Raw genomic sequence first — 18,186 nt, forward strand, 5'->3', positions numbered from 1 at the left:
AACAATGATAGGCTTCCGTCGCCTCAATAACTCTCCACATCCTCCCCTCCCAGAATGACAATTTTCTATGGCTCACTCGCACACTCTGCCCAGCACTCTTAATCACAACAACATGATTTCTGCCCTCCCCCCAACAAAAAATGACAGATAAAGGGGGCTGATTTCCTCCCTGCAGGCCGTAACAGCAAATTAAATGTGTCACAGACATCCTTGATACATAAGTGCAATAGGGGAGTAATGACACTGTACTCTTTCCAGAAACGTCCACTATAATTGTGCTATTTCTGCTGATAGTTATAGCTCTATAATTTAACCTAGGATGTTCCCTATCTCCACTATTTTACATGCTTATATGGCAACTTCATTAAGCAAATCTGAGATATCATGCATTAATCTAAAATGAAAAGTAACTTAATTACTACTATACAGATATTCATGACATCTCCTTCCCGTAAACCACAAAGGTCAAAGAAATTTTCTTTCATGATATAATTCCAAACTCACTGAATCATTTTGATTGCTATCTGCTGGGCCCTGTGCAGCCTAAGTAATTTACTTCTCCTAATTTGCCATCTAGAACTGAATGTGTTGCTATATTCCACAATTCAGATGCAAACTTTCCGGTAACTGGTGCCAGAATACATTCTACAACATTATATGCCGTAACACTGCTGACTTCATTTTATCATTTGCTTCACTGAACTGTGCTGTGTAAGTACAATAATTGTAACATATAGTTCACTGTTCTGTTTATTGGTCTAAACTTTTATTCCTATCTAAATTATCAACTTGATGAACCTGATTTGTGACCAGAAAGGAAGAAGAAATGGGTAACAATGAGAAACCCAAGGATAGTGAAACATCCAAACGATCCCAGAAGAATATTTTGAAAGGTCTCCTGTTTTGAAAAATCCATCTTCAGGCGTCTAGATAGTGGTGAGCATATTATCAATATGCATGTAATCAGACATTGTAACCTACCTTGACTTTTAGCCGTGGAATGAGTTATCATCCTCATTACAATATGCATAATCCCTATTATGCCTTCTTAGGTATGCAAAGTTGCTCTGATAACAACTACAGCATCTGTAATTGAACAATGAAGTACAAAAAACATGCTCAATGAATTTATGTCAATGCAAGCTAAGGGCAAGCAGTCAAGAATGCACATTCATACTTCATACAGCAGACGACCTCATTATGGGGCAATTCTATAACTGGGTGCTCCATATTAGGCACCGCAATGCAACGTGGGGAGCACCAACTCTATATTGGCATCTAAGCATCCAGAGTCTATTATAGAATCCTGGTGTAAGCCAGTATTGGCACACCACTTATGCTGTAAGTATTTTGTAGGGAGGTCAGGGAAAGGGTTTATTTACAATGGAAGGCCAATTGCACAGAAAATCCACTCATTCAGCACTCCTCTTTCTTTCAATAATACAGTCCAGTCCAGAATTTAACTTCTGAACCAACAGGTTTGCTTGAACTTGGATATTTTAAAGCTTTGCTCACTCTTGGACCCCCCTCCCCCCAACCAGAGGAAAGCATCTCTGCCAATACTTCAAAAGTAGGTAGGGCTCTCAGAGCCTTGTTTGATGCAAAGCAGGTGGTCCTTTTCCCAATGAAAATTCAGCTACTAGGGTTCTTTGTCCCTGTAGATGTTTTGGGACCCGCCTCTGGTCTTTTCCTGTCCTCAGGGCTTGATCTTTTAACTGCTTCTCTCTTTCTATTCCATTTCAGATTAGACCAGGAGCTACTGCAGCAGCTGGATAGGCTCTGTTACTGTCTTCCCATTCCCTCGCTCCCCAAGCCACCAACTTCTCCTTACTTCAGTGGTGCAGTGACCATGGGGCAGAAGCCAAAAGTCAAGGGATTTGAAACTATTTGAACCAGTACAGGTTTTCTCTCCAAAAGCTGTGTTCTTCTACTACTGTCAATCACAGGTAGAAGAAACAATCCCTTATTCCAGAATCTGTGGGATTATTCTAAAGTCAAATAGTCAAGAAGCAATTCTCACATAGAGGCACTAGAGGTCTCTGCAAACCCTTAAGGGAGCAGAACTTGAGAGTCTCTATATGTGATATACTTATTTGGTTTGGCTCCATATGAGATCATGAGGAAAGAAAAAGCAAGACATTTATAGACAAAGGTCTGTTGAATTCAAACATAGCTCCAACAAATGCTTAATAAGGTTTAAACCATAATTAATCTCAGTCTTACATTGTATACTTTTATCAGAAAATAAAACTTTCTCCATGTCTGTACTCCACCTTAACTGATTAAACATTCTATTGCCTATACCAGTAGAACACAGATGCCTCATATGGCATAGTAGACCTTTCACTTACCCCAGAAAAGCTACACTCCATTTATTCAATGTTAGGATAGTCTGACAACTCACCTAAGATTAAACCAGATCACAATAGCAGCAGAAATATAGGTGCAGTACAAAGAAAGTTCCCTATTTGCCAAAACCTGTTCTGCTAAAGGGCATGTTTAACAAAACAGCTGTTTTGACAGGATCAAAAGGTAGGAAGCCTCTAGTGTGGTTCAGTGAGCAAAGCAGGTATGCTGAATAAGGGTCCTCATTAAGGTAATGGGCATAGTTGAAACACTTTTGTTAATATGATAGAGGAAGTCAACACAGATTAATCATAATTGCCTACAAAAACAAAGCAGCCCATGATACTCCAGGTATATTTTGCTGTTTAAACTATTTTACTGTCCTCTTTTAAGGGAGGAAAGGAAATATATAATCCTAAAATAGAAATAGCGCCTATGATGAAAATTCTAGCACCACTTAAGTTTCATAATTAGTTTCAGCACTTGTACAAAATTTCATCTCCAGGATCCCACACTGCTAAGGCTCTGCCTTAGTATATGAGCATCATGGCAAGAGCCAGGAAAACTGGCTACCAACTGGCTGCCAGCGAATGATGGTTGCAAAATTTCTGGATGTTCAGACTGTGATAAGACTTATAATTCCAACAGTTTAACTTCTTAGCTTCGTGGATGATTCAGGACCACATGAGTACAGCAGATAAGTCATTTCCACAATATGATGGGATAATCTTATAGAAAGCCATTTGTACTTCCTTCCTCCTATTACATAAGTATTGCCATTCTGGGACAGATTGAAAGTCCATCAGGCCCGGTTTCCTGTTTCCAACAGTGGCCAGTCCAGGTCACAAGTACCTGGCAAGATCCCAGAAAAAAACTATATATTTTATGCTGCTTATCCTAGAAATAAGCAGTGGATTTTCCCCAAGTCCATTTTAGTAATGGTCTATGGATTTTTCCTTTAGGAAGCCATCCAAACCTTTTTTAAACTCCGCTGAGGTAACTGCTTTTACTACAGTCTCTGGCAATTAATTCCAGAGTTTATTTCAGTACAGGAAACCAGGCATGTAGTGAAGCTTAGCCTCCAGAAAGGAGATGAAACATATGGAGACAGATGATTGATTTATACAAATTAAATCTTGTAATATGTTCTTGTGGCTTCTGTGGAAGGACAACAATTTCAGAGAATTTGGGAGAGGTTTTGGGACACACTGCAACCAGAAGCACGCAGCAGACTATTAAACTGTTAAACGTTGTGTAATACCCTCGCAAGGTGTAAGGTTTCATACGGACGATCTTAATTACAGGAGGGGGATCACTGGGAGGAGGGGGAAGGGAAGGGGTTTTGGGAGGGGTAGGGAGGCAGAAGGGAATGGGAATTATTGGTTGTACATGTGATGGTTTGTTACACGCATACGTTTGTTTGGAAATAATAAAAATGACTTAAACATATTTTCTTTTGGAATGAGCCAACAAACAGATAATGCAGACTTGTTATAACTTTCACCTTAACAGAAACGATGTGAGCGCAGTAAATGTCAGAAGAGTGGTGGCCATATAGCTTAGCACAGAGATGGAAAATAAGAACTATGGTCAGCCTAAAACTCCTCAGGTACTTTCTGATTGACAATCTCTCCTGATAAGCACATTAAAATTAAGAAATCTATTTACTATGCTTTGTCAGGTGTTTTATGTGATTTTAATTGTACATTAAATAAATCCTACATTAACACCTAGCGTGGAATTTTATGGTAATGTAGGGAAGAGGCTAGGAAAGGAGAAAGGAATGCTTACTACAGTAATATCGTTACCATAACATATTTTAACTGAAAAACTGGCGATTAACATGGAGCAGTTAATTATCCTTTCAATAGTGTTATTTTCTGTGGCATAGTGTCAAACCTCGGCCTTCGTCCAGTCGGGTTTTCAGGGTTTCCTCAATGAATATGCACACGATTTATTTGCATACAATGGGAAAATCCTGAAAACCCAACTTGATTGCAGCCTTCGAGGATCAAGGTTGGACACGCCTGTGTTAGTGGTTTGTTCTACTGTTAACCTCCCCCATATGACGATGACTCTCCCAAACATTACTGCAGAAGTTTTGCACTGAGCTTCTACTCAAAGATTGTCATTAATGGAGGCTCAGTGCACGATCTTACTAAGTTTTAGTAATTAGGGCCTAGATTCACTAGCAAAAGGCAATTCTATAAATTGAGCAGTCACACATATGTGTTCATTATCAGGGGAATTCTATAAATGGCACATGCAAATTTGGGTATGTGCCCAATTTGCATGCACAATTTAAGTAGGTAACAAGCCTATTAGTACCAATAGTTGGGCACTAGCAATCTGTTATTAGCACTAATTGGCAACAATTTGGATTTACATGTGTATCTTGCTAAGAGCCATTCTATAAAGATGCATGCATACATCCTTTAGCGCACAGAAGAAAAGTGGGTGTGGCCGTGGGAGGGGCATGCAAGAAGCCAAAGCAGGAGTAGAGGATGACACAATGACCAATCCACCAGGGAGATGTAGTTCAAAGCACATTTATTCAAGCACCAAAACGAGAAGACCCAACACATGTCTTAGTGCTGACCTGTGAATTGCCCACAGTGCGTTGCTCTCCACACTGCAGTGCTGTGGAGGTTGTTGCTTTTATTGACTTTTGCTGCAGCACCAAACATTACTCTCAATTGTCTCAGTGTTTTAAGTTGTGTATATTGACCCCTGAGGCAGGCGGCTGTGTCCACCGAAACATGGCCTGTGTTAGGGCTGAGGGGAGATATGATAGGTCTACAAAATCCTGAGTGGTATAGAATGGGTAAAAGTGAATCAATTTTTCACTCATTCAGAAAGTACAAAGACGAGGGGACACTCAATGAAATTGCATGGAAATACTTTTAAAACAAATAGGAGGAAATATATTTTCACTCAATGAATAGTGAAGCTCTGGAACTTGTTACTGGAGGATGTGGTAACTGTGGTTAGCATATCTGGGTTTAAAAAAAGTTTGGACACGTTCCAAGAGGAAAAGTCTATAGTCTGTTATTGAGACAGACATGGGGAAAACCACTGCTTGTCCCTGGGATCAGTAGCATGGATTCTTGCTACAATTTTGGATTCTGCCAGGTACTTTGGCCTAAATTGGCCACTACTGGAAGCAGGATACTGGGCTAGATGAACTATCAGTCTGCCCCTTATATTCTTACATTCTTTTAATTAGCTCTGATGTTCTGCCCTTGTGGTGATGCTACACACTATAAAACTTCTGGAATCAGGTGCTGTTGCTACTCACTGGCTGACTGAGAAGGTGTCGCAATGAAAAGAAAGAGCAGGGTCAAAACTACTGCCATTACCTATTACTGCTTTCTAGTCTAGTATTGGAATGCATGCTGCAAGTGGCACTGGCTCTTTAAAAAGGGCAAGAAGGATTCCTGAAGCATGTCTCTTGACGAGCTCTGTCTTGACATTTCTTAAAATACTTCATGCAAATGGAGTACAATAGAATAAAGTAAAGGAAGGGCTGTATGCTCATTGGGCCACACTGTTCTTTCTTTGCCATCATTTACCATGTAACCATGTGTGGCTGTGGCCTGGTTCCCATGATTTTCATGGGTGGGGGAGGGGATGGGGCAGAGGGGATCAAAACATAATTATGATAAATGCCTTACTATAAATGATAATGAGAGTTATGCAGCAAGGTTCACTTACAGTAAAATTCTCTACATTAGTATAGAAAAAGATTTCTAATGCCCGATAGTTGGTGTCTCAATAGATTATCAAATGGTATAGTGCAAATAATGAGTACAACAACTGTGTGATGCTGGTATTTTATGAACACGTGTTATAATATTGCCCTGTAAGTATTTCTGCTTTAAAATCTCCTTTATGTTTTAATGTTGCTTTTTTTTTGTTCTGTTTCCTAACTGTAGTAACCTCAGGGACTTCCTAGGAGTTTACCTCCTGATATTGGTTTTTATTACAGTAGCCTTCTACAATATAGTAGTATAGTAGTTGATGACAAGTAAAGACAAAATGGCCCATCCAGTATGCCAATAGGTGGCTCGGGTTGTAACTGCAGGTTATGCTTTTGTGAGGGGAGCCTCAAAACAAAAGAGAATCCCATCCCCTGGAGCTTACAAAGAATTGAGTATCAAGTTTACTGGATTCCTGGAGTGGATTCCTTTGAACCAGGTCAGAGAAACCCCCCAAGAAGTTGCCGGACTGAATCATCCCCCTCCCACCAATAACAGACCTCACTTCTATTGGCTGTTTTTGAGCTCTGAGGAGCTCTGAGGCCACATGAAAAATTCAGTTGGGAACCGAGAACCAAGGAGGGCACTACAAGTGCAGTTCAGCTCCAGAAACTCACAGGACTCTTGAAAGGCAATTCTATAATTGAGTGTGTAAATGCACTATGCCCTACTCCGGTGGTTCCCAAACCTGGTCCTGGAGGCATCCGAGTCAGTCAGGTTTTTTAGGATATCCACAATGAATGTTCATGAGAGAGCTTTGCATGCACTGCTTCCACTGCATGCAAATCTCTCTCATGAATATTCATTGTGGATATTCTGAAAACCTGACTGGCTGGGGTGCCTCAGGAACAGGTTTGGGAACCACTGTCCTACTCTATAAGATAGCACTTAACTGCAAGGGGTGTGTATATATGGGTGGAGCATGTGAGTAGCATGGGTGTGTCTCCAATTTATGCACTCAATTTATAGAATCCTATAAGTTATGCATGTTGCATTGTACTCTTAAATGCACCTATTTACATCAGCCATAGACCTGGTAGAAGTAGTAATGTCTAAATTTAGGCAAGCCGATGTAGATTTATGCTAATAATCTACAATGGAATCAGGGTTCCAAGATGCCATTATGGAATAGGTGCTCCCCATGGTGCATTGATATAGAACTGCCCCTGAGCCACAGCGGTTCCAGCAGAGTAGAGCTACTACAGAGCTCCAACCAAAGAAACATATTTTTTCACTCAACTAATAGTTAAGCTCTGGAACTCTTTGCCGGAGGATGTGGTAACAGTGGTTAGTGTATCTGGGTTTAAAAAAGGTTTGGACAAATTCCTGGAGGAAATGTACATAATCTGCAATTGAGCAATTGCTAGCCCTGGGATTTGTAGTATGGCGTGTTGTCACGATTTGGGTTTCTGCCAGGTACTTGTGACCTGGCTTAGCTACTGTTTGGAAAACAGGATACTGGGCTAGATGGACCATTGGTCTGACCCAGTATATGGCTACTCTTATGTAAACACGTATTTGCCTACAACAGGAAAGAAGAAACCAGAAAAATCAGAGGGACTTCCACAAAGACTCCTCATCAGTTAGAGAAGGTAAACTGCACAAACCTCACTAAAAAATTGGAAGGAAAAATGAACTACATTTGGAGCCATTCAGCCCAGGAGGGAATTGCCATCCAATGCCGGGCTCTGCAAAAGTTGTTTCAGCTCTTGCCTGAAATAAATCACTGATTAATGTTAGATGTTTCAGGATACTGCCTAGGAACTAATACTTCCACCATGTTATACTGGGCCCCATCAGAACTGTGAGCACCCCCCTATAGTATATTTCACTCATTTCTTTTATTTTTTTACTCACCCCTTTTTGGCAGCATGATAGATGGTTTAAGGCAACACTGCAGTCCTTCATAAATGCTGCAAGCCTACCTCAGTATTGAAACTAAATCTTAATGCTTTATGTTAATGTCTTTATCTGATTGCTTATATTTTCAGTAAAATTGTTTGTTGTTCTCTGACAAATTCTGGGGTGCAAAGTGGTGTGCCACAGAGCTCAGAGAGCTCCTGTCTCTTGATATCAGCCATTCCCACTTGAACAGGCACAAGTTGCAGAACCCTGATTCCAGGTACAGTAGAGCTCATTCCTTCAACACCAAATTTCCAAAAACCTGAAGGTGTGCTAAGGTCTGCCTCCTGTGAGGCATAAGCAGCTGCAGGTAGAAAAAGGGCCACAGGAGTTACATTCATTTAGGATTGAACTGCCCTCACGTCTTCTTAAAAACAATAATTTCACTGCTGCTTTCAGCTGAAGTGCTCAACGATTGGTTTATACCCTCTGTTTATATCCCACTCCTCTTTGAATTCCACCACCTTCTCTGAGAAGGAATTCCAGGTATCCTCTACCCTTTCTGTGAAAAAAAATGTTTTCTGACATTGCTCCTGAGCCTGCATCCTTGCACTTTAATAGCATTTTTCCTAGTTCTACAGCTTCCTTTCCTCTTCCTTTGTTTCTTGTGCATTTTATTTATTTATTTATTTGTTGCATTTGTATCCCACATTTTCCCACCTTTTTGCAGGCTCAATGTGGCTTACATTGTTCCGTCATGGCGATTGCCATTTCCGGAGTGAGAGATACAGTGGTGTTACATTAGAGATCATGATTGGCGTGGAGGGGCATAATCGAACGGAAACGCCTATCTCCATGGGCGTTTATCTCCGAGAACGGGTCCGTGAAGGGGCGGGCCGAACCGTATTTTTGAAAAAATGGACATTTTTGAGCTGGGCGTTTGTTTTTTTTAGCGATAATTGAAACTAAAAACGCCCAGCTCAAAAACGTCCTAATCCAAGCCATTTGGTCGTGGGAGGGGCCAGGATTGGTAGTACACTCGCCGCCCTGATATGCCAGGACACCAACTGGGCACCCTAGGTCAGTGCGGTGGACTTCAGAAAAAGCTCCCACATGCATAGCTCCCTTACCACGGGTGCTGAGCTCCCAACCCCCCTCCCCCAAAACCCACTAACCACAAATGTACAACACTACCATAGCTCTTAGGGGTGAAGGGGGCACCTACATGTGGGTACAGTGGGTTTTGGAGGCCTCCCATTTACCAGCACAAGTGTTACAGGTAGGGGGGGATGGGCCTGGGTCCACCTGGCTGAAGTGCACTGCAGTACCCACTAAAAGTGCTCCAGGGACCTGCATACATGCAGGCCTCTAGGACTTGTTACTGCTGTATAACATTGGCACACCAGTTTACACCTGAAGACTAATCTCTCAGAAAACGTCCTTTATTGGAATAAGCACGCTTACTCACAGTTAACTGCAGATCACAGGTTGTGCCCTACCACTGGCAACGAGTCTCCCTGGTAGCGAGATTAGCAGGTCAGAGCTGGCAGAATGGTGTACAATGCCCTCTTTCAGCCACATTCAAGGTAAGAACTAAGTTCTCTAACGTGGCTAACACATGGAAGGGATCTAAAACTGGCTTACAAAAATGGCCACTACCTCATGGACTACCGGAAACACAACAGGGCACACTCTGACCCAGTAGGCAGGGGGAAAAGCACCATGGGAGAAGAGCCTACCAACTACCAACATTGTGAGACTGTAACACAAGCTAATGAAATCACGGAGCCCAGTACCCTACACCCACCACAATGCAATGCTGATGTGACCCTGTAGTGCACCCAAGAGCCACATCTGACCCAGGGAAAGGCTGTGACAGGATCGAACATATTCTGCTGTCATGGAGGTGGGTACAGCATTTGAGGCTGGCATAGAGGCTGGAAAAAAGTTTTTAAAGTGGGGGTTTTTTGGTGGGAGGGGGTTAGTGACCACTGGGGGAGTCCTGGGAGGTCATCCTCGATTCCCTCCAGTGGTCATCTGGGCAGTTGGGGCACTTTTTTGGGACTTGTTCGTGAAAAAAAAAGGTCCAAAAAAGGTGACCCAAAATCGCGGTAAAAACGCCTTTTTTTTCGATTATCAGCTAAAGACGCCCATCTCTCCTCGGCTGATAACCACGCCCCAGTCCCACCTCCACCACGCCTATGACACCCCCCCCCCCTTTATTCGTTTCCACGACAGAGTGCAGTTGGAAACGCCCAAAATCAGCTTTCGATTATACCGATTTGGGTGCCCACAGGAGAAAGACGCCCATCTCCCGATTTGGGTCGAAATATAGGCCTTTTTCTCTTTCGATTATAAGCTGGATAGTAGATTAAACAGTCAAGTATAAAGAGTTCATATTCGGAATTAGAGATAGAGTGGTATTGTGTTAAAGGTCATTCATGATACGCATTTAGGCCCTCAAGTCTCTTCTACTATGTCTTCTTGAACAGACCAACCGTCATTTTTGGTTTTCTTTCCTCTGGACCACCACTAGCATCTTTATGTACAAACAAAATGGATTCCTGGTTCCTTGATCTACCAATAATTCACAGCTGGACTCTATAGTTATCCACCTAAAATAATGATTTTAGGACTTCTGATGCAGGGAATCATGCTAGAATTCTTGAGACATGTGAAGGGGCATTTTCGTTATGATGTCTAAATTCGATTTTGGACTTTTTGCTGAAAATGTTCAAAAATCAAGTGGCGAACAGCCATTTTTGAACCAGAAAAATGTTTACCTTTTTGTTTCAAAAATGGCCATTTAGACATTTTGTAGACATTTGTGCTCAGTGCATTTTTCTTTTGTGGCTACTTTTGAAAATTCTAAAATGGCCAAGGGAAAAGGCACAAAAACAAACCATTGGGATGTATTGGGAGGGGGAAGCATTCTTATTAGACTGGCTACATAGACATCCTAGCAGAGCACTGTAACTTCCTTGAGTGTCCCCTAGTCTTTGTACTTTTGAAACGAGTACAAAATCGATTTATTTATTCTCATTCTTCACCACTCAGGATTTTGTAGACCTCAATCATATCTCCCCTCATCCATCTCTTTTCTAAGCTAAAGAGCCCTAACCTCTTTATCCTTTCCTCATACAAGAGAAGTACCACCCCGTTTATCATTTTGGTCACTCTTTCTTGAAACTTTTCTAATTCCGTTATATCTTTTTTGAGATACGGAGACCAGAACTGAACGCAATACTCAAGGTGCGGACGCATCATGGAGCGATACAAAGGCATTATAGTATTTTCAGTCTTATTCACCATCCCTTTTCTAATAATTCCTAGCATCCTGTTTGCTTTTTTGGCCCACTGAGCAGAGGGTTTCAAAATGTATCATCATCGATGACACCTAGATCCTTTTCCTGGGCGGTGATTCCTAATGTGGAATCTTGCATCACATAGCTATAGTTCAGGTTCCTCTTTCCCACATGCATCACTTTGCACTTGCTCACATTAAATGTCATCTGCTATTTGGATACCCAGTCTCATAAGGTCCTTTTGCATCCTCTTACAATTTAACAACTTTGAAAAATGTTGTGTTATCATCAAATGTAATTACCTCACTAGTTATTCTCATCTCTAGATCATGTATAAATATGTTAAAAAGCAATGGTCCCAGCACAGACCCCTGGGGAACCCCACTATCTACTCTTCATTGAGAATGCTATGAGAGGCATAATTGAACGGGGCGCCCAGGTTTTCCTGAGAGCGTCCTCACAGGACATCCCCGCAAAGGGGCGGGGAAACCCTTATTATTGAAACAAGATGGGCGTTCATCTTTCGTTTCGATAATACGGTCGGGGATGCCCAAATCTCAACATTTAGGTCGACCTTAGAGATGGTCGTCCTTAGAGATGGTCATCCCCGATTTTCAGCGATAATAGAAACCGAGGACGCCCATCTCAGAAACGACCAAATCCAAGCCATTTGGTCATGGGAGGAGCCAGCATTCATAGTGCACTGGTCCCCCTCACATTCCAGGACACCAACTGGGCATCCTAGGGGGTACTGCAGTGGACTTCATAAATTGCTCCCAGGTGCATAACTCCCTTACCTTGTGTGCTGAGCCCCCCAACCCCCCCTAAAAACCCACTCCCCACAACTGTACAACAGTACCATAGCCCTAAGGGGTGAAGGGGAGCACCTAGATGTGGGTACAGTGGGTTTCTGGTGGGTTTTGAAGGGCTCACATTTACCACCACAAGTGTAACAGGTAGGGGGGGATGGGCCTGGGTCCGCCTGCCTGAAGTGCACTGCACCCAGTAAAACTGCTCCAGGGACCTGCATACTGCTGTCAGGGAGCTGGGTATGACATTTGAAGCTGGCATAGAGGCTGGCAAAAAATATTTTTAAAGTTTTTTTTAGGGTGGGAGGGGTTAGTGAGTACTGGTGGAGTAAGGAGAGGTCATCCCCGATTCCCTCCGGTGGTCATCTGGTCAGTTCGGGCACCTTTTTGAGGCTTGGTCGCAAGAACAAATGGACCAAGTAAAGTCGGCCAAGTGTTCGTCAGGGACGCCCTTCTTTTTTCCATTATTGGCCGAGGACACCCATGTGTTAAGCACGCCCCAGTCCCGCCTTCACTATGCTTCCGACATGCCCCCATGAACTTTGGTCGTCGCCGCGATGGAAAGCAGTTGGGGACGCCCAAAACTGGCTTTCGATTATGCCAATTTGGGCGACCCTGAGAGAAGGACGCCCATCTTCTGACTTGTGTCGAAAGATGGGCGTCTTTCTCTTTTGAAAATAAGCTTGTATTTAACCTACTCTGTTTTCTATCTTTTAACCAGTTTTTAATCCACAATAGGACATTACCTCATATCCCATGACTTTCTAATTTCCTCAGGGGCCTTTTATGAGGTACTTTGTCAAATGCCAGCCAAAAACAACGAGGAATTATTTGTCAGTTACAGTTGGCATATGCAGTCTCTTCTAACGTGATGTACGGCTGTTGTATAACCAAGTTATTTTCTGGGTTTGCTCCCTTTCTCCCTATAGATAGATTTTAAAGTACCAGGGTCCCATGGGATGTCAAGTCCAAAGACCCACAATCTTGTTAAAGATCAATTTTCAACTGCAGGGATGCCATATAACTTTAAACTGCTCAAAGTTATATGTGTACTATTTTCAGCAGATAAAACTGCTGACTGCATTATCAGTTTTGATTATCAGTCTTGTAATGTATTGATCTCCAAAACGTATTTTTCTTAGGACACTGCCACCACATAAGGTCCAAACACCAGTTTTTCTGTATATTTTCCAGCACCCATTAGAAATACTGCTAAGCAGTTTATTCAACCCAGCTGCATATTTTCCAGTACACTAGTTACAATAGATATTTTGGGCTAATTTATGTTTCATCTGTTCTCACTGATTTTCATCATAATTTATATTCAGCTTCAACTCCCATCTATTTCTATGTTCATTAGTACAAATATCCAACTGTCAGAGCAAAGCATATATCTTTGAGACCAGACAAAGATCTCCTAATATTCATTCTGAAAAAAAATGATTTTCTCTAATTTCTTTGGTATGCATATGATGTAACAAATTGAATATACAGATATAAGTGGATCTGTGGGCTGTGGCAGTTTTAAATTCTTCTCTATGTTTATCAGAGCTAATAAAAAAAAAAAAAAAGTATTCACAGTTACCAATTGCCTATGTTCTCCAAGGTTAATATCATCCCAGCATCATCCATGAATTTGCTTCTGGAGAAACATCAAGTTGTTATGAATTGTCAACACCAGTGATTTCACTAATACAGAACTGTCATTAACAGTGGTGTAGCTACATAGGGCCACAGGGGCCTGAGCTCCCCCCAAATTTCCTCTAGGTCCCTGGTTTTGCTGGTGGGGGTCCCCAGCCCCTGTCAGCTGAAGCCTTGTCCAGCGTCGGTCTCCAGCCATGCTCTGTCTTCCCCTCATGTCCGGCATGCTCCTTTTAGTGAAACTGAATTTCACTAAAAGGAGCGAGCAGGATGTGAGGGAAAGACAGAGCAGGGCAGGCAATGCGGCAGCACTAGAGACCAGCGCTGGACAAAGCTTAAGCTGGAGGGAGTTGGGGACCCCCACCAGCCAAGGTATTTGCTGCGACAGGGCGGCAAGGTGGCGGGGGGGGGGGGGGGCGGCAGACCAAAATATGCCCCCACCTTAGGCTCTGGCCCCCTTCCAATGTGAGGTCTGGCTACGCCCATGGTGATTAACATCCCATATCCCTGGAATAAAATCAATAAATGATTGCATTCTATACCTATAAATTCTAATTGGACAAGAGAGGCTACTGCCCACTTAAATTGTATTGTACTGAGAGGGTCGGAAGGAAATTTTCAGTGACATTTACGTAGCCAGTGCCGTTGAATATCCCCTCTGACCACAGGGGCACTCCTTGGTTAGTATGGCAGTGGTAGAGGGAGTTATGTGGGTAACAGGAATAGAGGCGAAGAGAGACGAAAGAGAGGGGATATGATAGAGACATTTAAATACCTCAGTGGTGTCAATATACAGGAGGTGAGCCTTTTTCAAATAAAGGAAAACTCTGGAATGAGAAGTACATTGATTTTTTTACTTGTTCCAAAAGTACAAAGACTAGGGGACACTCAAGTAAGTTACATGGAAATACTTTTAAAACAAATAGGAGGAAATATTTTTTCACTCAACGAATAGTTAAGCTCTGGAACTCTTTGGTGGAGGATGTGGTAACAGTGGTTAGTGTATCTGGGTTTAAAAAAGGTTTGGACAAATTCCTGGAGGAAAAGTCCATAGTCTGCTATTGAGACAGACATGGGAAGCAACTGCTTGCCCTGGATTTATAGTATGGAGTGTTGCCACGATTTGGGTTTCTGCCAGGAGCTTGGCCACTGTTTGGAAAACAGGATACTGGGCTAGATGGACCATTGCTCTGAACCAATATGGCTACTCTTATGTTCTTATGTATTAGGAAAGGAATGAAAAACAAAAATGAGTGTTATAATGCCTCACCTCATCTCAAAAAAGATATAGTGGAATCAGAAAAGATAAAGAGAAGGGCAACAAAAATGATAAAGGAGATGGGATGACTTCCCAAATGAGGAAAGGCTAAAGCAACTATAACTCTTCAGCTTGGAGAAGAGACGGCTGAAGAGAGACATGATAGAGGTCCATAAAATACTGAGTGGAGTGCAACAGGTAGACATGAATTGTTTGTTTACTCTTTCCAAAAATACTAGGACTAGGGGGCATGTAATGAAGCTACTAAGTAGTAAGTTTACAACACACCGGAGAAAATATTTCTGCACTCAACATGTAATTAACATTTGAACCCAGCACCATAAGGGGCAGAAGTAACTTTCCCGTAGATATCATGGAAAGCCCAGGATAAGTAATGCCTTCATGGGGAGTAGGAGATGGGGACACAATGGCAAGGGGGTTTCTAATGACTTTGTAGGTGGGGGTGCAGAGGCAGGGGGGTTTTCTCTTGTGTTCAGGGGGGTGCATGTTTCTAGCACCTATCACCAGCCGCTTTAAGAATATTCTTTGGAGAATCAGGCTGCACATTCATGGTTATGTCCTGTGCAGGAAGAATAGTGAAGCTTGCAAGGTTAATCACAAGTTGCATCATTCAGGGAGTCACTAATCTGCAGTACTCAGTTACTGCAGGTTAATGATTCCTGTGGTAAACTAAGCTGTGGTAAAATGCCAGCTTTTCCCACAGCTTAGTCATTTCTTCCCTAAATTTTAAAATATCAGACTCTATCACTGGGACAGACCAAAGGTCCATCAAGCCCAGCATCCTGTTTCTAACAGTGGCCAGTCCAGTTCACAAATACCTGGCAAGATCTCAAAACGGTTCAACACATTTTATGCTGCTTATCCCAGAAATAAGCAGTGGATTTTCCCCAAAAATCTTTCCCATGCTGGGAATTGAACCCAGGCCACCTGGATGAAAACCAGGAATCCTAACCACTAGACCACATGGGAGAGATGCTTACACCCTGGTAAAATAACCTATTGTTGAGCTACTTTACCATGTGAAAATTTACCATGGGATTCACTAACCAAATTATTTGGCAGCCTGATCCCTAGCAGTAGTACATTGAGACAACTGCTAGGAGGCAGAAATGACCATTTTGATGCAGGTTGCTGCCAGGGCAGGAGCACCTGCCCCCATACTACCCACCAGGGAGACCCTAGTAGATAGCACAGGAATTGGAGGAATGGAGGAACTTTGAAAACAGACCAGAGTGAGAAAATGGTTCTGGACTAGGGGACTTTTGAGAAGAAATTGGAGGGGGTGGAAGCATTTTTTTTTACTTACCACCAACCTCTTTAATTTGCTCCCAGAGAGGAAAGTTAACAACACCTTTGAAGATGTTGTTAACTTTCCATGAATAACACAGTTTAAGTTTAATATAAGCTGAATTATTCATTTTGAATAATAATGAACTGTTTTGCATGCATTTTTATGCTTCACAGCTTATTATTATTTGAAACTGGAAATCCAACAGTTGCTCAGGAGTGCATGGTTCAGAGCAAGGGCTCTAAGCCCACTCTTTTTGATACACCTATCCAATAAAGTTTTCAGGATACTGTTAATGAATATGAATGAGATAAATCTGCATATACTATCTCCATGGTATGCAAATCTATTTCAAACATATTCATATTCAAACACCTGACTGGCTAGGTGTTCCTGAGGATTGGGTTGAGTACCCCTGGGTCAGAGTGAGGTATTTTTCAAGGATACTAACTAAACATGAATATTCAAAAATGCCACCTTTGGCATTGACGGGCTTTGCAAAATATTATATATATGTTCAGCCAGCATGACACTCACGACATTTATTTATTTATTTTACAGCACTTATACCCCACAATTTCCCACCGCTGGCAGGCTCAATGTGGCTTACAACATTTAAGTAACAAACAGGCGAGTACAATAAATGGAAAGGGATAAGTGGGGCGGAAAGGTAAAGGGATAGGAAAAAAGTAGGTAAGTCCACAAGATCACTAGAGGGGTCAGAGTCCAGGAGTCAGTGAGGCAAGACAGGATCTTTAGGGTAAGGTTGCCCAAATAAGTAGGTCTTGAGAGACTTCCTGAAAGTCAGATGATCTTGAACCGTTTTTACTGATTTAGGTAATGCATTCCACAAATGAGGACTGACATAGGAAAAGGTGGAAGCATATGTGGTTTTATACTTGAGTCCAGAACACGCAGGGTAATGGAGGTTTAAGTAAGAATGAGCAGTTCTAAGTGAATTTCTTGGTGGTAGGTTGACTGCTTTCCTAAATTAGGCATGGAGCAGGTGTATTCTATAACCCTGCGTGTAGATTTTCAGAATGCCCATGGCCCACCCATTCCATTCCCATTGCCACATCCCCTTTATGGCAGCATGCATTAGAATTTACACGCGCCATTTTACAGAATACGCCTAGCAAGTTCTGCATGTAAATTCTAATTAATGCCAATTAGTGTCAATAATTGTTTGTTAAGTGGCAATTATCAGCACTGACTGGATTTTTAAATAATTAAATTGCATGTGAAAATCCATAACTCAACCAGATTTGCACCCGCAATTTCAGTCACACCATATAGAATCCGGGGTAAACTCAAAATTAGGCTCATAAATCTAGGCAAACAAATGGTAGACACCAAAATTAAGATGAATTTTCAGCTGAACAGTTATGCTTCCAAGTTTGTCTGAAAATAGGGAACAAATTTAGGAGGCTAACATAGGAGCATGCATTTAGGGGCTAGACATTTTCTGAATATTGGCCCTAAGATAAAAGTTGTCAAGCAAAGGAGAGTGGGTGAGATGAGAAGAACTGGGAAGAGTAGGGAAAAGGAGAGCACTTGTACATTAGGTTTGTCATGGTAACTATTTTTAATTATGTTAATTCTTCATTTGGCCACAAATGTTTTAAAAAAACAATTTTAGCTACAAAAGAAGAAGGGATAGAACAGAGCCCTTCCCACTGATCCAACTCATCAATTCCAATTAAAATATTCTGCCTTATTCCTGACAGAAAGGAAACAAACCAACATCATATGGCACCAGGCACCATCAATGCCCAACGCTTCTGAACGATGAACGACAATAGTATATGAAAAGCATATGATAAACCTAGGAGGACAATAACTGAATAGCAGCCTCTGTCTAGATTATTATGCACGTCATCTAGTAGTGCTTCTAGGGCAACTTCTGTAGTAAATCCCT

At 42.0% G+C, this 18,186-nt stretch overlaps 1 non-coding gene across 1 annotated transcript; it reads right to left on the reverse strand.

Moving 5' to 3' along the window:
• Nucleotides 1–15,877: 15,877 nt before the first annotated feature.
• TRNAE-UUC lies at nt 15,878–15,949 on the reverse strand. The gene has a single exon. It is a non-coding gene; the product is annotated as a tRNA-Glu (tRNA).
• Nucleotides 15,950–18,186: the final 2,237 nt, after the last annotated feature.

The sequence above is a fragment of the Microcaecilia unicolor genome, chromosome 5 (genome assembly GCF_901765095.1).
Source record: "Microcaecilia unicolor chromosome 5, aMicUni1.1, whole genome shotgun sequence".
Taxonomy (NCBI): domain Eukaryota; kingdom Metazoa; phylum Chordata; class Amphibia; order Gymnophiona; family Siphonopidae; genus Microcaecilia; species Microcaecilia unicolor.